Below are 19,134 nucleotides of genomic sequence, written 5' to 3'. Positions count from 1 at the left end.
AAAAATGCTTTTTTTGTCATTTTTGAATAGAAAGCAAGATATTAAGTACCATGCAAAAAAACTAAGCATTTCTTTATCAGCTCTGTTTTCATCAAGCATGAAAAGTAAGATGATTTTCAAATATAATCAGTGTAGAGGAATTTTTTTATTATTACTTTCTCTCAAAAGGAAGAGTGGAGTTTTGTGTATATCATTTGTAAATGCCTTAATGTTTGTAGGATATGCTTTTTGACAGTGTCACTTGCTTTTTCAAACACACACATGAGCCACAGTAATTTTGGAATGATGTGGAAAGGGCTAAAGGATGAACAAAAACCTAATCATCTTAAGTTTTGGAGTGGCTGAGAGACACTTCTGGAAGTCATGCAGTCCAATCTTCTGCTCCGAGCAGGACTCTCATCAGCACTGGAATTGTGAGGCCTGGCTAGATCTTGCTGAGTCTTCAAGATCTCCAGGGATGGAAAATCCAGCCCCATCCCCAGGCAGTCTGTTCTCGGCCGGTACTGGCCTCCTGGCAGCGTTCTTCCTCACATCTGACCCCAACACACCATACCAGAGTCTGGGGCCAATCTGGTGACAGCGGAAAAATCCACCTCTATCCTTTTGTGGAACTACTCTCAAGCAGCTATGGGATACCCTTAGGTCACTCAGTAGCTGCTGCTTTGTCAGACTGGGCAAGCCTAGCTCTGTCAGCTTCTCCTGCCATCTCGTCTGCTCCAAGCAAGGGCCTTCTACCCTTCTGGGTGCTCTCCAGTTTCTCAACATCCCTCGTGAAATGCAGGGACCAAAATGAGATATTTAGCATAAATCAAGATCTTTAACATTTCATCCAGCTCTCCTACTGAAATATCCAATAATGTAAACAAAGTAGTTTGCAGAATTTGGAAATTAATTCTTCATTCAATTATAGCCTCATAGTGTATTCCTTACACACTGAACTCACACATTTGATTGAAAAATCCTATTCAAAATTCTGGAGTCCTCTTCCAACTTAACTCTGAAACAGCACCGAAAAGATTGACAATTCCCAGAACTGCATTTGAATGTCTCCCATTTCCCTCAGAATATCAGAGGCAAAAATAGCATAATTGGTCATCAAATTCATTCCAAGAATATGAGTCGTGTAGTTTACTACCATTGCTTTTTATAGTCAACAGTCATTACATGGTGTTTATGGCAAGATTAAACACAAACAACACAAAATGAAGCGGAATGTACAAGGCAAATACACAGCAGAAGAGAAAGAATTAACAGAGATCCTTTCAAGCTGTACCAAGACCTGAGCTGGTATGTACACTATAACATGCTGTAACAAGAACATTACCCTTCTTAGGTCAAGAGGGGCTAATTTGGAGCCAGCCCAAAACTTTCAGCATCCCAAATAACTTTCATCTATATCCATAGATGAGCAGAATTTGGTGACAGATTTTTGGGTACATGTTTATTCGAATTCCACAGATGTCAAAGAAAGTTTGTCATAGACTAAAATCATTTCACCCATTAAGTGAACTGGAAAGAACTCCTTTTGTGAAGGTTGTAACACCAGATGTTTCAGGATATAGTAGCTGCCTCATATTGAAAAAATTTGAAGCTCATTAAAGTGTGAATTTTATGTAACAACTTTGATTTTAATAAACATTTTTGGGAAGTTGGAAAAAAATTAAAAATTAATTCTTCTTTGATTACTTTTGACTAAGGAAACATTTTCACTACATTTTGGATTCCCACTGCAACTAGAGCCCAGTATACTTACACTTCAGCCCAGGGAGGGTATACTCAGTTTGCATGACCAAAAGAAGAAAAAAAAAATTTGTTCACCACGCTTTCACTCATCCGAAGTTCCTGAACTGTTACTAAATAAATAACTGATATAACCTGTTGGGGGTCAGGGGAAGCTGTTGGTTTTGGTGGGGTTTTTTGTTTTGTTGTGTTTCTTTTCCTCTCCATCCCCATCTCCCAGACATTTGTGCAGAGAAGTCTCCTTGACAAAGCATTTCAAATGTGGGCAATTACAATTACCACCTCTACTGCTATTTCCCAGAACTTTTTTCTTTACTAAATGGTAAAATCAAAGCTAAGTTAAAACTTTAGCTTAGTCTCTGGTCAAGATTACCTCATTTTGATTCCTTTTTCATTTATGTTTGACAGATGCTTTTTCTCTTCTACTACAAAAAAATTTAAAAAAACACCAGAGAATTTTGATTGTACAAATCTTCCAGTTTAAATTTGTAAGGTCATTGTTCTTGCAGATGAGACTTCAGTAAATTACTTCAAATATGGCACAGTTTGTACAGTTCTGAACAAAAAAAACAGTTTGTATTTCAGACATGCCTAAATATGCCAGCCTGCCAATCAAACCAGAAGCCTCCCAAAGGCACTATTGCACAAGAAGAGAGATGAGGAGGGGCACGAATAATAGCATGCCTCCTGCAAAAAAATTGCTAAGAACCAGGTTTGTTTGCTGTACCAGAAATATGTGAAAGCAGTGTTTTTCAGGAATTTTTTTGGATTTTACAGCCTGGGGAAAAAAAAAAAAAAACAACACAACATAGCTAAATTATTGAATAATTAGCAGGGATAACATTTTCACTTCTCCATGTGCCACATACAGTAGTTTTTTTTCTCCTTCAGTAGGATAGACCCTGGGTTTGTGCATTTAAAATGGCCATCTGCTTCTGAACTTAGACAAATGCACTTAACTGCGATGCAGTTACAGATATTCAGTATTTGAGAAACGGGAATAATAGCCACCTATGACAGCAGTGAACAAAAAAAAGTTGGCCAGAAGACAACTCCCCTCCCCATATTTCTACACACAATAACATGGTTTAGATACCAGTACACATCAAAGCAATAAAAACAGTGGTAAAAAAGGCATTTACACTCTTAAACTTAAAATCCACCAGTTAAGATTTACCAGATTTCAGCACAATTCACATATGACCTAATCTATGTCTAAATAAACCAACAGTAAGCCGATTTTGGACACATTTATCTAAGAAAATCAAAATAAAATATAAAACTAGGAGCCTCATTCGAAAAATATCAATATATTAAAATATTTTTTCTGTAAAAGAAAATTAATTACCACATTTATACAAAGAGAACAACACATTCCCTCAACATGTGTTTTTTAAGCCAAAAATTTTAATTTTTCCCCCCCAAACATTAGTTACAGGCATTTTGCCACCTAGTAAAGGTTGAGCAGAGCTTTGGCACCAGGCCATGCCACATCTGCTGCCTCAAAACCAAGTCTCCCTCATTCACCCAGCACGTTGGTCTGCCATGCTGTTGTGGGCACAGGCTTTTGGTCCTGTTAAAAAGTTCACTAAATCAGAGGAATTTAACCTAGCTTGAAACAAACTTTCAAGGCTGTTGAAGTTCTAGAAACGCATCCATTATCTCAGCTATTGAATCAAAACTAAACAAAGACAAAGCTTTATATTATGAAGCTTCAATTGCTCCTTGGAAGAAGACTGGAATAAAATATTGATTTACAAATATTTGAAAAGTGTGTTTGCCACCACACAGTTTTATCTCAATATAAATTATATATTTATATACCAATTTCTACCCATTAAGGTTGTATGATTTATTTCATGCTGAAAATTGCAATTAAATGAAAGAGCAATAAAAATCTGCAGCTAAACAGTGTAACATTTCTACCAGGAATAGACATCTAGCAATCAAAAAAAAAAAAATTCTAAATCATAAACATCACAGACCAAGGATCAACTGTCTCCTTTTGCTGACTGATAAAACCAAGATCAACAACAAAAGTCCCATCAGTGCCGTGTTTCAGACCTGAGAGCTTTGCTTCTTTTGCCCACTTGGAACAGACAATGAAGCAGTCACTCACAGTTATGTCTTATTTCTCTTTCTACAGATGCACAGGCACCCAAACATACACACCCAAGCCACTCACCCCTCTCACATGTGGAAACAATTTCTTACTCCCCAGCCTAAGATCATTACTGTTGTTTTATTTCTTTCCATGCTCAAGACAACTGTTCAATTGCAGTATACACACTTTGCCTCTATCACAAGTATCCTAAATATCACCCAGCATGTCTTCCCCCTTCCCACTAAGGGAGAGTATTTCTTGTTTCAATCATGATTATCACCTCTAAGATTTTTAAGGAGCCCACACTTTTGAGAAAAATCAGGTACACAACTGCTTTCTGCAGAAAACCTTTGCCTTTTCAAGTTTACCTACATTTAAGTAGTACAGGGAAAAATAAACAAAGAAACAAAAGGAACATAAAATACCTTCTAATATATTTTGGATATGAAGAGAGCAGAATAATTTTGCTTGACAATTTTTTTATCCCCTGCCACATGAGAAAAATAGCATCTAGTGTTAATTATTGAAACAAACATACTTTGAAAACTGACCATGAACTTAGAAAACACAGAAAGGTCAGAATTCTAGACCTTGGCACTCCAATGGGACAAATGGTCAATAATCTTGCAGGCCTCAGACTCTGCTTTAGATAAAAATCAGACTAAGACAGTGGGAGTAAGTCCAGGCACAGGCTTTGTCCCCTTTGTACTGAAAGTGACAGCTGAAAAGAATCTGTATCAGCCAAGCAGGGCAGTGACAGTTCTGTACAAAGAGAGACTCACTTTGCAAGTTTTTCATTTTTTTCTCGTATATCCCTCTATCACAAAAGACAGTGTTAAATTTCAGACACATTTTTTTGTTCTGTGAAGGCTGTAAGGTTCAGGCATTCAGAGTAGTTACTCACTTGTGGACTACAAGACAAACAGACCATCATTTTATTACAAACTGCTCACAATATAATAGTGGGAAATTATTCTTGCAAAAAAATATAGGGAAATGGCATACAAAGCAAGCTTGTGGTGTGCTCAGTGCTCAGTATAAATCCCAAATTCTCAAATACTCTACTCAAAATATCAATGATCATAAACAGAGCTGCACCTCCCATCTGTAATTATCACAAAGCAGTCAGGAAAGAACTGAATGGCATTCATTAAATACAAGAAAAACAACCCCAAACCCACCACCTAAATTCATCTAATCTAGTGCTTAATGTATAACAATGAAGCTTGATTTATTTTCTTTCAGATGAACAATTCTTTTAATCTAACAAAAACTGAGAGCATTTTGTATAAATTATTATTAACATTTTCATATTTCCCATGTGTTTTCATTCACCTGGTCTTCTCACTCTCTCTCAAGAGCACCTTGAAAGCAAAACTATCCACTTACCCTGCAGCCCATCAGTTTGTGGAGAGAAACTGTTGTTAATATATTAACTTCCCAGAAAACATTGCCATACACCTTATTGGCTCTTAAACATTAATGTTATCAACTCTTCTAATAAGATAATGGCATCTTTATTAACTTAGTTTCTCTACGTACTTGTAGAGTGGAAGTTCTACAAATCATTCATCTTTGATTACAAAGATAATATTAAAACATACCAGTGGCTATGGTAGTCACATAGAAGAGAAGAAAAAAGAAAAGTGAAGCTATTTCTGTCAAAGATATCAGAGTTATCATTAAATTTATTAATAACTTCCAGAGTACAGATACTAACTGTGTGTTTCAGGCAAGATGTTAAAATAAGAAAAAAAAACCTGATTCTATATGGGACAAAATCTTTCTGTCAAAGTATTCAAAATACTGATGACATCGAAGCTCAAGAGGCTTTCATTGCCACCATACCCAAACATCACATAGTTGATTCATTTTATTACTTCATCTGCATGATAAAAGGTGTTAGTCCTATAGGTATTAAAGAAGGGGAAAAAAATAAAAAGGACAAGATTTGTATCCTGAAAAGTATTTAGGCATTTGAAGTCCATTAAATAAACAACCTTCTCCAGCCCCCTCCTCCACCACCACCTTTGTGAAACACACGCAGACTTTCTAGTCTTCGGAACCTCCTGCAGAGTTTTTATTTCCTCTAACTGCTGAGAGAGAAAATTGTTTAAAGTCCAAGTTGTTTGAAAGGACAGAACACTCTCTATGTCTAAAAAACACTCTCCATCTACTCCTCTACACCATGCTCCATTATTTTAAAATGCACAGCTGGAAAAGGAATTTCACCAATTTGCCAGTGGTCAGGGAGCAACCTGCGGTGTTGGACTACTCAGGGGCTGAGAGCACATCCTCTTGGCAGCAAGAAGTGGGAAACCTTATGGGTAGGATGCAAATCTGAGCACACGCTTCCCAGCCAGAAGGTGCCCAGGAGCTGACAGCCAGCTGTCTTTCACCAGGAGGTGTGCTCTGCCTCCAGCCTCCAAAGAGATAAACCACACACTGGGCCCCTTTGGGCACGGTAAACCACCCAGGGTTTCGGTGAGTTGTGCAGCTGTACCGCAGGCCCACGCTTTCCAAGCAAAGTCATTTTTTGTTCCACAAGTGGGTAATGGCAAGTCAGTAGAGGGGTGTGGGAGACAGAGTAGAGCACAAGTGAAGGGCATGAAAACTTTTACTGCAGAATGAAAGACTCCATGTGGGAGGAGAAAAGTGTTAGAGTAGAAATTATGTCATTACAGCTTAAGGAAAAAAATGCATTCTAAACAGATTTCTTGGTTTTTAATTTATTGCCAAAAAGGTTGAAGGCCATAAACATTTTATTAGAAGCTCAGATTTTAGGTCTCACAATATCTCATAACTGCAAGGTTTTATTGTGGTCAGCTTGACTATGAGAATTTTTATGTTGTTGCTATAAATCAGCTGGGCTACTGGCAATTAGTTGCAATTTTGTTGAAAGCCAGTACAGAAACAGAAAAATACAAAGCAAATACAGCAAGCTGTGTTTTTATTTTGGTGCAAGTAACCAAAACACTGGTATATGATCAAATCTGAGTCAAACTACTATAGCAAGCAAAAGCCATAAAAATTAAACATTGAAAAAGTCACCATTACAAGACAGTGCTCTTTGATCATTCCATTGAGAATTTATGTAACAGCCATGCTGCCTTCATGAGGAGAAAAGGGAGGATAGAAGAGGGGACAGCCCAAGGAATACGCACTTTTTCCACCTCAAGCTTAACGTAAAAAAAAGGCTGAAAAATACCTAAAGAGCAAAGTAGGTGCAGCTAATGTAATGCTTTTAAACCTGCAGAACAACAGTTCTCAATCGCTTTCCTTAATAGTGTGGGGGGTTTGGTGGGTTCTGTTTATTTTGTTTAAGTACCCTTCCCATTGAGTAACCATGTCTCAGATTACTCAACTCCATTTGAGTGAGCTTGACAAAATGAGGACACAATATTTTTAAATTTCTGTCCAAGTCATAACAAGTTAGAGAAAATATTTACTTCCTGAATACTGAGAAATAAGTATTTACTCCAAAAACTTTGTTTCATCTTACCATTTGCTTTCTTCTCAAATATTCACCTTAAATTTTTGTAAAACACATCAGCTTCAGCAGTGTTCTATTTAGCTTCCATTTCTCAATTATCCTGTCACACTGTATAGCATTCAGAAGTCACATAACACAGTTTATGTTAAGGTCAAAATTCTATTTGAGTTAGTTTCTTGACACATATATTTTTAATTCTCTAAAATTTCTCCATCATGCAAACAAAATATTGTTAAGTGGAAAGATAGGAGATTGATTTCAAAAGCTTAGTCCTGCTCTGAAAATAAAATGCCAACGAACTTTTTAAACTCATTAATGAGTTATTTAGTTCTGAAGCTTTCAGGTTCTGAAGACACAGATCTGTACCTATCATCAGTCTTAATGCAACAATTTTGGAGATTGAGAAGTTTAATAGAATTAATGTTTTTATTCTTTTTTTTTTTTTTGCTGAAAGTATGCTTTAAAAAGGACATCTGACTGAGCTTTTCCATGTTCTTCCATTTTCAGCAAAATAAAAGCTTCAGAAGGCAAGTCCCAACTTTCTTGCCAATTGACAAGCACTATCTATCATGGTTATTTCAACTTAAAGGAATTTTACCCTAAAGGAAATTCTTTCCATTCCCTTTCCTGTTTGTTTTGATTATCTCAGCACGTATTTGCACTGAAGCTGAATGTTATACAAACACCTGAAATTTTAAACACTTAATAAAATGGATTCTAAAAACCAAAACAGGGATTTGAAGGTCTGGTTCATGCTTTGGTAAACACAGAAATACTTAAAAGTGTAACCACTGTGAAGCTGGATTAGAAAGATCAGGAATCATCTCAAGCTTCTGGGGTTCTGCTGGCTCTTGTTTACAGCTAATGAAACTAAGAGGTTAAGGCTGAACATTAAAAAAGTGCAAACAGAAGATGTTTTCAGAATGGAACCATTTTAATTTGTATTTTAAAATACTCAAACAAATCACAGATTTTTTTCCTCCAGCCACATGGGTACCTTTGGCATGGGTTATCACAAGTTTCACCATTCCAAAATTAGTAGCCAAAGCAAAAGAACCAAATACAAATCTAAGTTTGACTTGCTGAGAGCCAATTTCAAACTCACATCCTGCTCCTTAACATTAAAACAATCTTTTGGAAGAGATCCAATGGAATTGCTCAATAGAAATTCACACATTCAAATTCTAGTATTGCTAAACATCTTTTAAAGAGTGACAAAGTCAGCAAAGTGTATCTGAAGCCAAACCTGAGCAGACATGCTATTGTCTTCAAGCATTTATTTTATTGTTAAGTTCTATAGTTGTAAAATATTTAACTGCCAATAATTTATTTGGGAATTCCCGTCTACTGGTTTAAACAAAGAATATACAATATGACCTATAATGCAAGGCCATAAGGAGTCTTGTAAAAAAGTCTTCACAATATTGTAATAGAGAAATATTCTGTACAAATTCTGAAATATGATAAAGTAGAATTACAGTACGCTGAAGTAGCAACTAAAATTCTCAATTATCAGAGCAACTGATAACCACAAAAAATGTTGTGATATTTCATAGATTCATTCATACTGGAAGCCACAACAGCGCTGTATTCAGACTGACTTGCTTATGGCTTTGCCCAGTTGAGTCTTAAAAAAATATAGAAAGGATGTCGATTTGACAACCTGTGCTACCTATTCCAGCTTCTCAGCGTCCTTAGGGTGAATTTGATTGCAGGAGCCAAATCAGAACCTCACCTGTTTTAGGCTGTGACCACTGTCTCTGTTCCTCCTGCCATGTACCCCTGTAAAGGGCCTGGACATGTATTCTTCATAACCTCTTAGGTATCACCTTGTGAGGAAAGCATCCCCTGAGCTTTCTGATGTCCAGGCTGTGCAAAACCATTTCTCTCAGCCTCTCCTTAAGTTCTCTAAGCCCCTCATTTTCCTGGCTTTCTACCGAATTAGATTCAATTTACTCAATGTATTTGGGGAACCAAAACTGGATGAGTCTATCCAAAGTGGAGGCCTGAAGAGCTCTGAGTATTGGCAACCCACTGGCTCTGCTTCTGCTTCTCCAGCCTAGCATACTGCTGGCATTTGTCACTGGCAGTGAAGCCTGAAGTGCTGGCTCATGCGTCACAATGTGCAGGTCCCTACCAGCAGAGCTGTCTCCCAGGAAGTCACTCCCCACCCCATCCTGTGGCAAGGGGTAGGAAGATGCATTTATCCTTGTGGAATGTCATCGGGTCCATTACACCAGCCTCTCTCAGCTGCAGAGCACCGTCCTCAAATGTGTCAACTACTCCCACAATGTGATATCACATGCAAATTTGATAAGAATACGCTTTATTTTCATCTCCTCCTCCAGGTCACTGATCATGGTACTAAACAAAACAGGTCCCAGTACAGTTCTCTTGTAACTCATCTCCAGGTGGAATACAAACCATTAAGTGCTATGTTTTGAGCCTGACAATCATGCTTAAAGCCTGGATAAACTGAAGATAAATGATGGTCCAGCTGCCCTATGCAATATTAAATCTTATCTGATGGCATTTACAGTTTCAGTAGAACACAGAAAGGTCCTACTACTACAAATAAGTATATAAAAGATGCTCAGAAACTTCACACAAGGCTATTTTAATTACTGTTTAAGGAAAAAAAGAAAACAAAACTGAACACAAAACAAAAACAACTCCAGTAGATTCCTTCCTAATAAGGAAGAAAACATAGGACTAAAGAAAAATATGTTTATGTATGAAACATACATGATGAATGGGCTTAAGTTTCAGAATCTGTAAATACAGTCCATGAAAATAAAAATTAATCTCATCACCCAACCAAGAAAACCTTAAGTCATTATCCACCTTATACATGAGTCATGAAATAGGAAAGACTTCACACTGTAACAAACAAAGCAATACAAATAATTTCTTAAAATGAAGTTTTAAGTTATTTATCAGTGTAATTGATTCATATTATACCTATAGCTGCCACAGATACACTGATCCCAACCTAGGGGATTTCTAGTTGAGTAAATGTCCACCCACAGAAAGCAACACTTGCTGAGAATGGTTTATATTGTGGAGTTATTTTTTCATTCTTATAACTGGTTTTTAAGTCACAGAGACAAATACCTAACAGATTTTAGATATTTCTTACTATTTCTTTTCCCTGCAGTGATTACTGTAGCTGCCATAAAGAATACATACAACTGCAGTGAGAGATGAAATTGAGACAGCTGACATAGAAAGAAGAAAATCTCTAGCTTGCAATTTTAAACACCTCTGACCTACAGGCATACTGAACACTGGAAAATGAGTGGATAGGAATATTGATACTGTTGGGTACAGCCTACATAAGAAAGAGAAAATCATTACTATTAAGCATCTATTTTCCTCAGGAGAAGGAATTATTATAATATATATATATGTAAATTTTCTATTTTAACACTCAGCCCCACAAAGCAAGGGTAGATACTCAATTAGTAATTTGTGCATACAAAGGCACAGTTTGTACACCCATTACCAGGCAGAGGTACACTCTGCACATTGATAGTTATAATGTAATCTTATATATGTAACAACACTTTAGAAAACAGAGCAATAAAATACAAAGTAAAACCAAATCACTTTTCAAATGTAGTATCTATTTGCTGCAGATAAGTATAACAGAAAGAATGGTCACCAAATTTTTATTTCCTAAGGAAAGAAGACTTATGTAGTCATACAGTGCAACACCTCCCTCCACCTCAAGATTTTTTGAGCCTATTTGACTCAGCAGAATCTGATAGATAAAGTTTCAAGGGTAGTTATGCTCCTAGAAACTTCATTTCAAAGATCAAACAACGACAGAGAAAAAGCACAAAGCACTCCAAGTGTGACAGAAGAAGACATTAGCAAAATTACCAAATCTGATAAGCACACAGTCTAATATTGCTTGCCCTTCACTCAGAAATCTCCACCAGAGGCAATGATTTCCAGGGGTCCAGGTTAAGCAGCCTGGCTCAGAATGTCAGTAAAACCCTCTGCTCTATCAGTAGAAGCTTCATCCTGTATAGAAAATACTGGAGCTCAATTTATATTTGAGGTTTTTGCAGGGTAGCACTCTGAGCAACCACCTGTACAGTTCTTGACCAGTTTAAATAATCTCATCTATTCTGATCCCTTCTTGTAACAAGCTGCTCAAATTCTACATTTAAAGAAGTAGAAATGAGTAAACCTGTTCACACACTGTTATGGATTAACCAATCACTGTATTTACTCCACCTCATCGCAACAACTCTAAAAATAACCTTTTGAAATGCTTTCCTATGCAAACAAGATTGTGTGATTCAAAGACATATGTGAAAATACTAAGAAAATTTTGGGGTGAGGGGATCTGAGAGGATCTGAGAGGAAGAATACACCCATCTCTGGAATACCTGTTCTCAAAAAAATGGTAGCCAGAGAAGGGAGAAGATGATTTGAACAGTGACAGGTTTATCCCAAGAGTTTCTAATTCTGCCGGGCAGCTTCCAGGACTGAATGCAGAAGTCTGTGTATCTCTGCCAAATTATTCTGTGAATGGACTGTTGTTTCAGCTGTCTGAAAAGGGAACTTGAAATAAAAGGTTACAGTTTTGATAAAAGGATTTTAAGTACCTGAACATCACTTAATTACTACTACACTTCAACCAAGATCAAAGAACTTGGATCAAGCTAAAAAAATCCCTCTATAGTAATAATATAAAGAAGGCTATGAAGTGCTAAAATAAGTCTCATGTTTTAGCATATTTTAGGAAATAAAATTTTTTTAAATCCTCAGCTATTTAAAAGCTTTCTTCATGTGATCTTCCCTGCTGAGCATCCCAACAAGTTTCCCACCCCTGAACATCCCAAGAATCTAAAAGTTATTGCAGTTGAAAATAGTTGCGCCTCTTACATAAAATGACCATACTCAGAGAATGACTTTGTAATTATTTAGCTTGCTGTATTTAACAGCATACATTCTTTTTCTAATTTACCATGTAACAAGAACAGAACAGGCTCTTCAAGATGCCAACACCTCAACAGTTACCGTGTGGCTTATCACTGAACACCAATTTATCTCATGTTTTTGTCAAAAACATCACAAACTCAACCTAACAGAAACCCCAGTTGATTTCACTTGTTACCTCCAGTGTCAGACTGTAGCGCATTGACATAACATAGCTTTAAACTAATTCCTACCTTGTCTCAACTCTTATCACAAGTTCCATACTGTCAAATTTCAAACATTTTTCTCTGAGCCTCAGAGGGAAGAGGACAGAAGATTAATGACAATACTGTGGAGAAAATAGGACATGGGTTTGTAAATACAATGGGTTGTTTTACATTAGTCCAATGAAGAAAAATTATTCTCACACTAGGTTTGCACTCATCATCAATTAGAATTTTTACACAACAAACCCAGAGCATCCTGCTGAACCCAAATCACAGCTGGCAATCCTGCAGCCCAGTGAGGCAAGGCAGCCACTGCCTTTGAAAAAGCTCCCTCCACTGCTTTAGGGAAACACCAAGAGGAGCAAGAATAATAATCTGTTGTCCTGACAACCTTACAAAATAAAACCAAGGCTTACTTTACTACAGCAGAACACTACAGGCAACCGGATCACTGTAAACTGTTCCTAATTCTTCTGGAGCAGCTGGCAGTGCAATAAGCAAGACCAGCACAGCAAAATATATATGCTTACTTACACACTGTTGATGATATGCACATGAGGCATGAGAATGCATGAACAGACACAGCCACACTCTTCTGGTCTTTTTTTCCCCCCACACTTATTTTTCCACTTTGTGTCACACTAGTATTACATTGGGGTTTCAAGCTAAAATATGTCAGGTATTCATTTTCAGAGCTGAGAAGCCAGAAAAACACTAGAAGCAGAGGAGTGCTCTTTTTCTTGAATGTACTTTAGGTATCTAAAAGTAGGAAGTGAGTAGTTTTGAACAGAAAGCCAGAAATAAGAACAACCAGAGAAGAAGAATGATTAAATAACTTGCAACTCTCAGGTGGAAAAAAAAATCAAAACAACAAACCTGGAAAAAACCTAACTGACTGAAATGTCCTATTTTTCACAAACATCTTCTTCACAAAATACAGGAAATAGAGCTGCTTTTTTGCAAGGACTATTTTGCTGACTATGAATTAATTTCAGTACTTCTTTTCACTCCCCCACATGAAAGGGAAAAAACTAGCAAAAAATATTTTAGCACTACGTGCACTTATAACACATACTTTAGAATGTTTCACTCTGCCCTTATCCACCTTAATTGCCATTTCATTGTCACATCCCTTCACAATTTATCAGGTTTGACTGAAGTGACTGTAAAAATCCAAAATGGAATATAGAGTGGCCCAGAAAATCCTTTCCATCTCATATATATGGAACAAACAAGTGTAAAAAAGAAAAGGCAACTAAAAACAAAACACCAAAAAAAATCCAAATCACTAGAAAAATTTTATTGAGGTATTAAAACACATTTTATTGCATTTAAATTAACCTGCAACAGAATGTCTGATGTTCTCAGAGTACCTTTCCTAATAAAAACATTTTAATTATGGTAATCTGTTGCTCCTGTAATTTGTAAAATGGTTCTATCATTTCATCACAGTTTGTATTAGGTTTAAAAAAAAGTTGGTGAGCCTAAAGGGAAATGGAAGGGCAAATTGATGAGTTTTATGAGAGCTTTGTATCTTTAGTCTTTTAGGTAGTCTTAGAAGCATAAGTATTCCACAATATGACTTTTCGGGTATAAGTTATATGAAAATAATTTGATGGGATTTATGTTAGAGGACACATGATACACATAAATGCAGGCAGGCATTATCACAATCCACAGCCACTATGCCAGTGAGAATTCAGGCAGCCAAGGGAGAGGGGGAGGAAAGAAGAAACAGCAAACAATACAGGAGCATTGCACAAATATCTGCAGAGCTGGGTATGCGGCTTTGCAGGATCCAGAACAAAAAATGAAGACATTATATAAGAAAAGACTCAAAGTCAATGGCAAAACTCCAAGTTCTGTGCTCAGAATTTTATTTAAGCTGCTGAGGGGGAGGGGCAGCCAGACAACTTCAGCTACTGCCACCTTCCAGCCTCCCAGCTACAAGAAGCCAATTTACTACTGCTCCTCTAGCCTCCTTCTAGATTCCCTCACTTTCAAAAAATAGCTATGGCGTCTTTCTACATTACATGTCACAGCTTAAATTAAAAAAAAAAAAGTAGCTACAGGTCTTTTTCCAAAGTAACACAGAATCCCCAGTTAACAGCACTAAAATAAATGCCTACCTCATTTCAAACATCTACTATTCTTGAAATGTCTTACAAGCATCGAATCCAATGAAGCTGTTTGCCTGCATGTCCAAAAGGATGGGACAGCAGCCGCTTAGATTTATTACATGTTCAGAACACTACCTCCATAAGGATTCAAGACATTTTCTAAACAAAACCTTTAATTATGTACGCACTGCTCATTATTTAAGAAATTCCAGAAAACCAGAAAAATCCACATATAAATCCTGAGTAGCTAACTGCTGATGTAATTGCAGTTTCATGATCCAAACAAGAGTCTACACATCTTCTAGTAAGAACTATGGTGCAAACTAATCACAATGACATTTCTGCCTACTGCTGTCCTGTCTAACTAAAAACTAGAAGAGTATCACCAATTATTATAATCCTTTCAATCTTCTGCTCATTCAATTATGCCTCAAAGTGGCTTCAAATCCGGGGTCAGTGCTTTACTACAAAGGAAGGCAGGTTCTCTCTCATTTACTTCTGTCAGGATAAATCAGATGTTTAACATTAAGTTTGCTCTTTCACAACAGATTAAAAAAAAAGGACAGCTATTCATGTGAAATCCTGACAATTCTTAAAAATCTAACCAGTCGTATGACATCATCACTGAATGTCATCAGGAATTCATGTTATTCTTAAGGAAAAATATGTAAACAACTAGTGTTTAAAAACAAACAAACAACTGTGAAACATATTTTTCAATCTACTAAATACAAATTCCCTCATAAATTCTTATTATTGGATTATTTGATTTCGTAGACAGTCCTCACACTCTTCTCTCAAAATTCAGGTAGAAAAACCAGGGTTGAAAAGACTGTGAGGGGCACCCCTACCTTAAACTTCATGAACTGTCCAGATTCATAAAAGGATGAAAATTGTTCTGAAAATAAAGAGATAAACTGAAGCTGATCTTAACTTTGCAGAAGTTAAGATTTTTAAGAAGTTAAGTTTTTAAGAATCAGATACAAATTATGTTACTAATACAAAAAAAAAAATTCTACTCTGAGGACAATATTGCAACATACAGAAAATGAACAGCCACCTCCACTTTACTGATCCACAATCCAACTTACCCAAACATTTTAAAATTGCAAAGCAAAGATTGCATGGGAAAAGAGCATTTGTCAAACCCTGATTTCATTTCAAGCTGTAAAAACAGCTACTGTTGGTAATCTTAGATGACTAACGTGAGAAACTAGATAACCCAGTGCCCCACCCTCTTTCCACAATCTGTAACTTGTATTATCATAATAGCATAGTTTTTCTTCCTCTATATTACCAAACTAGATCTCTCAGCAGTAAAAGGCAGGAACCTACTGCAAATATTTTAACATCCAACCATCTAAATATAATCCTAACTCCAGCCAAAGCAAGGAGAAAATACTTCCTTTCTCTCCTGCAGTTTGAAGAGGTGATCTGCAGATAAAGAGCTTAGGTGCAATGCCTGTGTCCAGTATGAAGCTGGAAGTGAAAAAACAAACTGCCTCAGTTCACTCATAAAAGTCAAAAGCTGGAAAAAAAAAAAAAGGGATGATTTTGCCATCTGTTTGACCACTGCTTTGCTTAGTTCCTCACTTGACTCTCTTCATTTGCAAGAGTATTTCACAATGCACTTGAGTAACGGCATGTCATAAATGCCTACAAAAAGAAGACCATATTATCTTTCTTTCAGGAAAATGAAATATAAACCTTTAAAAATACTCTGATATGTACAGTAATACCAGCTACAAAGAACTGAGGTTTTGTTTAGTTCTAAGCTCCACATTATATCCTTGGCATATATGAATGAAATGATCTTTAATTGATCCAACAGGATTGGTGAAACAGTCTGGCATCCTTACAAGCATTCCTTCTGGTTCCATCAAAGTGCTGCATGACCTGCTAAGGTAGCCCACTGGGCATGCAAAACCAAGACAATACATTCAGAGACCTCTCTAAATCCAGCTTTATATGAATGCTACATAAATTATAAATCAACTGTTGTGGACCCTAAGTGGTGTTTAAATATCTATAATGCATTAGAGCTCTTGATGATTTAAACATGTTTGCATTAATAATACAAGATATTTCAAAGATCAAATTTGAAGATTTAAGTATTTCAGAGCCACCACTGAAGAAGCGAATGGAGGGCAAATAATGCATTCCCACTGACAAATGGCACAGTATTGTAAAAACACAAGTAATACAGTAATAAGGCACCAAGCCTAGGCATTTCTATATCCAGCAAGCCGTGAAGCACTATGTTTCTGAATTCAGCTCCAAAACGTTACAGTCTAAGGTAGCTAGGTACAGAATCTAGGGGGAAAATAGCTGAACAGACAATGTTAATGCACTATGGTCCCTTTTAAAATAAATCCATCAAACTGAGTAACAACTGAGACTGAATTATTTGTTTTTCCTCATTTTCAAACATCCTGCGTTATCCAGCTGCCTTCCTTTATAGCAGTGTAAATATTATGCAGAGTTACCTTCCAACTAAACAAACTTTCTTAGATATTAGTAACACACACGTAAAATAAAGTCTAAAGCAGCAACATGAGCTAATCAAAACAACAAATTCTGTCAGCTAGTGGGCAAGCTTCAGATCTGCTCGTGTCTCATCGGTGCAGAACTGACCAGAAGATAGTTTACTATTCACGTGAAGAAAAAAAAAATAGACAAACACAGAAATAGCAGGCTGCAGAGACAGATTACATGCTTTCCTTCCCTGCAGGATAGCTGATATAAGAAAGCCATCTAGTGTTAACTTTCAGAAGTGAAAACTGCGCACAAAAGAGCTCGAGAAAATTTACATGTGCAATTCTCTTTAACTTTGCATGTCTTTTGCATCATAAAAAAAAAAATAAAACTCGTTTCCTCTAGAAGAACCAGGCTGAAAGCAAGTATTCAAACTACCGATGTATTAAAATAATGCAGCATCAAGTACTAAGGTAGTTTACTGACCTACTTCGTGAACCTTAACAGCCATATCTGAGATTTGTCAGCTTCGGAGTTGCCTTTGTCAAGCCTGTGTAACGCTACTTCCCCATTCGCAGGGGCTCGCACAGCGCAGCCGAGCGCTGCCGCCCAGCACAGAAGGGCTGCGAAGCCACCAGCATAAAATCTGAGGCAAAGTTGAGACGAGCTGGCTGCTATTTAACGGACCGAACGTCAACTTTGGAGAACGGACCCCTGAACAGCTATGGGAGTATTACAAGATAACAAAGAGTGCAAAAGGATGCAGCCTGCGCCTTGTATCCAGCAACCAAAAAAAAAAAAAAAAAGGGTGGATTTAAATCATTTAAGGAAACTGTACGGGGTGAAGAGGCTTTTCCTCTGCTACCCCAAGCGCTTGGCAGTCCCCGCTGCACCGTCCCCGCTCTGAGCAGCAGCTCTCCCCAGAGATGTCCGATCCGGGCAAACTTACTCCGTAATTGCCATTATTCTTGGAGTGAGACTCGGAGAGGGGAGCGGGGGCTCGGGCTGCCGCACCCGGCGGTAGAAGCACCCCGCAGGTGACTGGCGACCCGGCGGACACCCCCGCCGCCCCCGCGGCCATTCTCTACGGGGCGGATCGCATCGCTATTTATAAAGGCGACGTGCGGGAGCGAGTCGCCCCGGCCGCCACACGGTGCCCGCCGCGCCGGGGCGGGGTGGCTGCGGCCGGGGCGAGGACGGGGTGCCGCTGGAGACGGGGTGCCCGCGCCTCCGCGCCGCGCTCCCACCCGCCTCAGCCCTCCGTCCTGCGGCGGAGCCCGGAAAAGCCGAGCCTTGCTCCCAAAGGCACCTGAGGGAAGAAGAGATGCGTCTGCCCTCACAGCACCCCCTCCCCTAAAGTGTTCCCGAGCTTCTCCCGGGAGGGAAGGCACTCGCACGCCCGCGGGGCACGGACGCGGCGGCGGGCGCCGCTCCTTACCTGGTGCTGCCGAGGCCGCTGCTGCTGCCCGCGCTCCGGCTGCTCCGGCCGCGGGACCCCCATGCCCCCCCCGCGCACACGGGCTCCGCTGCGCTCTGCTCCCCTCCCGCGGGACCCGCCACCCGCGGCGGCCCGGAGCCCTGCACAGAACCGGGGCCGTCCGTTGGCGTGCTGCGGGGTACTGCGGGCTGGCGTGAGAGCCGCTGCTCCTCCTCTCGTTCCCCCGCCACCCCTTCCTGGCGCTCCCCCGCGCTCCTCCCGGCGCTGGGTCTGGAGTGCGGCTCCGCCGCCGGACGGGAGGGCGGGGCGGCGGCGGGAGGGCGGGGGCAGCAGCGACACTCACACCCGCGCTGCCGGCCCCGCACGCCCGCAGCCCCGCCTCGCCCGCCCGCCCGCCCCGCCTCCAGCGGCTCCGCCGGCGCGGCCCCGGGGGACCGCCAGCTCCGCATTGGGCACTCGCGCTGTCGCGCATCCCAAACCCCGCGTCCCGCCTGACACCGCCTCCCCCGCCGCGGCGGGGCGCGGGAGGGGATCCCCGGGATTCTCCGGGGACAGGCGGCCAGCTCGGGATCGGAAGCGAGCAACAGGTGGGGTGCGGGACGCAG

The 19,134-nt window shown here is 39.3% G+C and overlaps 1 protein-coding gene across 5 annotated transcripts in view; it reads right to left on the bottom strand.

Moving 5' to 3' along the window:
- SIPA1L2 (signal induced proliferation associated 1 like 2) overlaps positions 1-18,779 on the bottom strand; it is a 126,512-nt gene extending 107,733 nt beyond the window's left edge. For 4 of the 5 annotated variants that reach the window (XM_084202059.1, XM_084202061.1, XM_084202057.1 and 1 more), the window contains exon 1: positions 18,530-18,779. The gene's annotated coding sequence lies outside the window, so the exon portion shown is untranslated. Of the gene's footprint in view, positions 1-15,467; positions 15,516-18,529 lie in introns of those variants that run through there. The other variant, XM_084202058.1, reaches the window with a different exon arrangement.
- Positions 18,780-19,134: the final 355 nt, after the last annotated feature.

The sequence above is a fragment of the Fringilla coelebs genome (genome assembly GCF_963513975.1).
Source record: "Fringilla coelebs genome assembly, chromosome: 3".
Classification (NCBI taxonomy): domain Eukaryota; kingdom Metazoa; phylum Chordata; class Aves; order Passeriformes; family Fringillidae; genus Fringilla; species Fringilla coelebs.
This window is presented reverse-complemented; position numbering and strand designations above follow the sequence as displayed.